Source organism: Cupressus sempervirens, chromosome 11 (genome assembly GCF_028749045.1).
Source record: "Cupressus sempervirens isolate cs-2001-9-10 chromosome 11, ASM2874904v1, whole genome shotgun sequence".
NCBI classification, from domain to species: Eukaryota; Viridiplantae; Streptophyta; class Pinopsida; order Cupressales; family Cupressaceae; genus Cupressus; species Cupressus sempervirens.
Genome location: NC_143128.1, coordinates 737,889,014 through 737,894,199, shown reverse-complemented (window position 1 = coordinate 737,894,199; position 5,186 = coordinate 737,889,014). Strand labels below are relative to the sequence as shown.

The following is a 5,186-nucleotide window of genomic DNA, read 5'->3' as shown; positions in this document are numbered from 1 at the left end:
TGGTCCTCTAAGTTGTAGCGATTTTACGAAAAAAAACCTAACTTTTAATCACCATATCTTAAATGAATTTTCATGTTGAGGTGATCATAGTTTTTGATAAATACATAATACCATCACTCATGCTAATAATGAGTCCCAAAGAGTGGTCTAATTTGATTCAAAGTTTGTGTATGCAATTTTTCTTCCAGAGTTTTTTTTTCTTAAAAGAAGTAAACCCTATCATTTTAGAACAATCTTTGTGTGGCCAGTCCTTTCATGTAAGCTCCCCTTGGGTGCTACCAGCTTTGTTATTTTCTCAATGCCATAACTCAAACATAATTTCAATTTTAAATACTAGTATTAGCCCTTTTTTTAAGGTTATAAAATGTGAACCCTAGAAATTAAAAAAAAAGCAAAAAAATAAATAAAGCCCTAGGATGATAGTGAGATAAAATCATAAAACAGATGCCAAAAAAGAGAGAAAAGAACATGATTATGGCAAACATGTATGTACAATATATACACACATATGCATGTATATTTATATGGGCATGCATTTTGTATGCATATGTGTGTGTGTGTGTGTGTGTGTGTGTGGGCGTGTATTCATACATATATGGATGAAAAATGTGCAAGCATATAGAAGGCATGGGAACTTTTTGACTAATTGTCTCAAAGAAATGCAGTCTAATGACATGTCATGATTACAAGATATTTGGTGTCAAAGGAAAACATGACAACCTTTACCAGCATCTAGCCTTCCTATGTTGAAATGGTAGCTTTGGAATAGGTTATAGACATCCATCAAAGTACAAAGGATAGAGGCATTTTGTGAGATGTTGAAGTTCAAATTGCCTTGGTAGACTAATGCAAACTGTGGAAGCATAGACATGTGAATTATTTGAGGCACATGCTTACATGTGCACAGATACACATATCAAACTGAGTTCAAAATGGAGATGAAAGATTATTTGTTTTTACACACACTCCTTTGGATGATATTTGCATACATTTGTAAGGAAAAATAAAATGGTTGTATAAAATAAAAATATCTAGGCTAATCAAATAAATAGAGCGTAAAATGAAATTTCTATAGGATAATTAAATGAATAAAGCATTGGAAAAAACAACTAATTTAGATATATGATCTGTGAATTAAATACTGAAGTTAAATGTGGAATGTATTTGAACATTTAATCTTTATCTCACTTTAGTTTCTGTGCACTTATATGAATGTGTGTTTGCGAGAGAAAATAAACCAGTTACATAAATATCTATGCTATTTAGGTAAGTAGAGTGTTTATTAGATAGATTCCTTAATTAAATAAGCAAGGAATATATCATTCACAATGCCAAATTTTTAGGGTTTGTTAAGTTTATTTCCTTAGTACATTCAAACTAAAAGTTTACCTATGGGAGTGTAGACTGGAACTGAATTTGTTATGTTGATTTGAATTTTGAACTGTACTTGAGGTTGTTGGATGATTTTCTTAGATCCTTCAAATTGAGTTAACTTTGCTCTAGTTCATCTATATAAGTGGATAATTGACCTTCACAATTGTGAAACTTTATTTGATGTATGCATATGAATTGTAGGTAACAAAAATGATTTGGGAGAATTTTAACTACTGGAATTGCTCACCTCTATATTTTTTAATTTGAATTTTGTATGGAAATAATAGTGTTTACAATCACTTTTGGAGCATGTAATAAATCATGAGGGCTACATTCTTAGTTAGCCATCTTAATTTGATCAATTGTTTGGCTTTGGAACAATGGTTGAAGACAAGAAACAAGCTTGCAATGGTTGATGTCATGATGTATTAATGCTCTATGATAAATATTCTTCAAATACTCTAATGATTTCTAGGTTAATCCTCTTTCTGGCATGATTTTAAATGAATGAATGTCCTTTAAAAAACACTCCGAGTTTGATCAATTATTCTCGATACAAGTTGGTGTTGAGTTTCCTTTTTATTATTTTGTAGATCAGTTGCTATTTATTTAATGTGCAATTGTGGAGAACTTTTCAGATTATTGATTTTTATGTTTCTGATGTTTTCTTACAAGTAAGAAACATTACTTGATTAAAAAATTCACAATGTCTTTTAGACCCTTCTGGGGCAAACGTTACACATCCACACCCTGGAGAAGATTCTAGTCCATCAATAGTGGTAGTAGGTTTTCAAATAAATCATTTTTTGTTGCTATTCTGGTTCACACAACTCATATGAAAAATGCTTATCTTAATATTTTGGGTTTTGTGCAAATGTCAGGTTGTTGCATCTCAATATTGGCTTGAAGTCACAAAGTATGTAGGCCTAGTTTGTGCTCAGGTGCATTGGCAAGAGCTCATTTAAGATTTGTATAAAGTTTGGCAAGATCAAGTATGAGGCACTATTACTAGAGGAATGATAAAGTAGACATCATATGTGGTATTTGTTTAGTCTACGGGGTTGTCATGCTACTTAGCAAAAGATTGTTACATGTTTTGTTGGGGATTTTCTTGACTATAACTTTGCATTATAAAAGTAGTTTTTTGGTACATATCATATGTCTGCCTATGTTGTTATGGCCTTGTAAATTCTGTTTGAGATGTAAATGTCAGGATGTTGATTCAGTTTATATTTGATTTGGAGGTGTTCTACTTGAAATAGTGACCACCTTTTATACCAATGTATAGTACTCAATTTATATTCAGTCTTAAACTAGGATGATTACCTGTATTATGTAGTGACAATGTATAGCCAATACAATCTGCAAATCTAGAATGTAAGAGATTTAATTTACAAAGAATTAACTTGGGGAAAACTGTTACAACTTCACACACCATGGATTAGGGACATGTTCTAAATTAATAAATGACAAAGAGGAGAAAACCCTCTAGAGCACAATTTCTGCCTTCATTATCCATTTTATTAACACTTAACCAACCAATAAAATTGAAAATTCTTAGACAAGTTACTAGTCAAAATTAAAAATATGATTTTTGGAAATTAATTTGCTACTCGAAATTTAAAGTATGATATTAGGAAATTCGAATGATTATTTTACTTTGATTCTTTATAGGGAGCTACTGATTTATTTTCATAGAGCAATAGGACAAAAGCCACTGTGAATCATATTTTATAGGTAATTTATTTCATTTTGATTGGTTTTTGTGGTGAGATTTAGTTCTGCATTTCTTATGTCTCCTTAGTGATAGCTTTGGTATTTATTCAAAGATGGTGTAAGTGAAGGATAGTTTTACTAAGTTCTACTTTATGAATTGGATGCTATTCATAGGGTTAGTTTCCTAATACTCACTATAGTACATGCTATTCAATTGAGATAGACATAGCTCATTAGTTTGTTTGTATTCTCTTTGGATTTTGTTAAAGAAGATAGTTGAATGCTATATGAACTAAAAGTTATGTGGTGTGAATAGGCTTGTGCATCACTTGAGCCAAATTACCAGCCCCCAGTGAAATTTGTTGTTGTTCAAAAGTGGCACCATACTAGACTATTTGCAAACAACCATGTAGATTGGCATTATATAGATAGAAATGGGAACATCTTGCCATGTTGGAAGGTCCTATAAGGCTATATAGTATTTTTCTACTCTATTCAAAGGTGTCAATTTGTAATGCTGATGTGGGTTTCCTATATTTTTTCAGGCACTATGATTGATTCCAAAATTTTCCATCCCACAGAATTTGACTTTTATCTCTGCAATCATGTTGGGATACAGGTATAATACTTATTTCTTAGATCAACTTGTCATGCTTTCTTTGCTATGTATTATAACAAAAACTGATCTGGTTTTTATCATTTATATGGGACCAATAGACCAGCACATTATCATGTGCTTTGGGATGAGAACAAATTAATAGACTAGGAACATGACTAAAGGATTAGGGGATGCCTAACATTCAATATTAGGCATCTCGAGAAGCAGTACATGGTCAATGCTCAGGTATAACTCAAACCACTCCATTCTCATAGATTTTACTCTTGGGCTTAAAAGTGCTATTTTGTCATTTTAAGTAATGGATAGATGTGAAATTGTTAAGCTTTGAGTACAAATGAAATCAAAGATTGTTTGGTAATCTATTTAATGGTAATGGTTGCCTATCAATATTCCCATAGGCCCTGTAAAGAATATGCCAACTACCTACAGTCATACACATAGATCAAGAATTCGATAAAAAAATGTAATAGTAGTACCCTTAATACAAGGAGAACAAAAATTGAAAATAGACTTTGATCCAATGATAGGTGGTTTGAAAACCACTTGTCAAGATGGATTGATTATTCATGTGATAAATGTTCCCCAATTCTTCAAAGTGCCTTTATGGAGGTTATCATTTCGTGCTAGTTTTTTTGTAGTTGTCTACTCAACCTATGTTCCCAGCCACTCCATATCTTCCATCTCCTTATCTATGTGTGCCCAAATTATATGTTGTTAAGCTTGAAAGCATTTTGAATAGAGGCAAGTTGAGTTCATTATTTGTTGACAGATCCTCTAAGATCATCAATGAAAAGTGATAGTGGCATCCTGACAAGGCATGATGTTGCCCTTTCTCCTTCTTTCTAGTTGTTTGATCAGTAACAATAGTCCTATATATAGATTGAGAATTGGTTAATAACACATGATAGCCATATACAAAGATAAACAAAAGACAAATTAAAACCAACAAAGAGTGGGTGGCAAGCCACTATTCAAGGGTTTGGGAGTGCTAGTTTGGGGGTTTTGATGTTGCAAGGTATTGGAGAGTAATTACTTTTGGAATTAAGCAATTGAAGAGGTAATAAGTCATTGTCTAGGAGTTGAGGTTGATTGGATGTCATTTCATAATACTTCCTTTGAAAAAGTAGTTATTTTTATGCATAAAAATAGGGTACTAGTCAAGGGTAGTTGTGCTAATCCAAAACAAACATAAGGAAATCCATGATATGTTGTAATAAACCAAATAGGGCATCAATGAGCATCATTACATTGTCACATATCTTGGAAAAAGCCAAATTCATCCCCATTTCAAGTATACAGTACGCCTAAAGGGCAAAGAATTGGACTGTTGGAACAATTTGAGAGAGTGTTGTATTGGGGTATTGAAATTGTGTTGGAGCCTTACAATCCTTGAGTTCAAATGTTTTAAATTTTATGAAGCCAAATCCTTCATTTACGGAGCCTTGAAGATGCATGATGATGGATGTCCCACATTCTC

The 5,186-nt window shown here is 32.3% G+C and overlaps 1 pseudogene; it reads left to right on the top strand.

Moving 5' to 3' along the window:
- The first annotated feature begins 1,754 nt into the window (after positions 1-1,754).
- On the top strand, positions 1,755-3,856 carry LOC149531741 (protein argonaute 1B-like; annotated as a pseudogene).
- Positions 3,857-5,186: the final 1,330 nt, after the last annotated feature.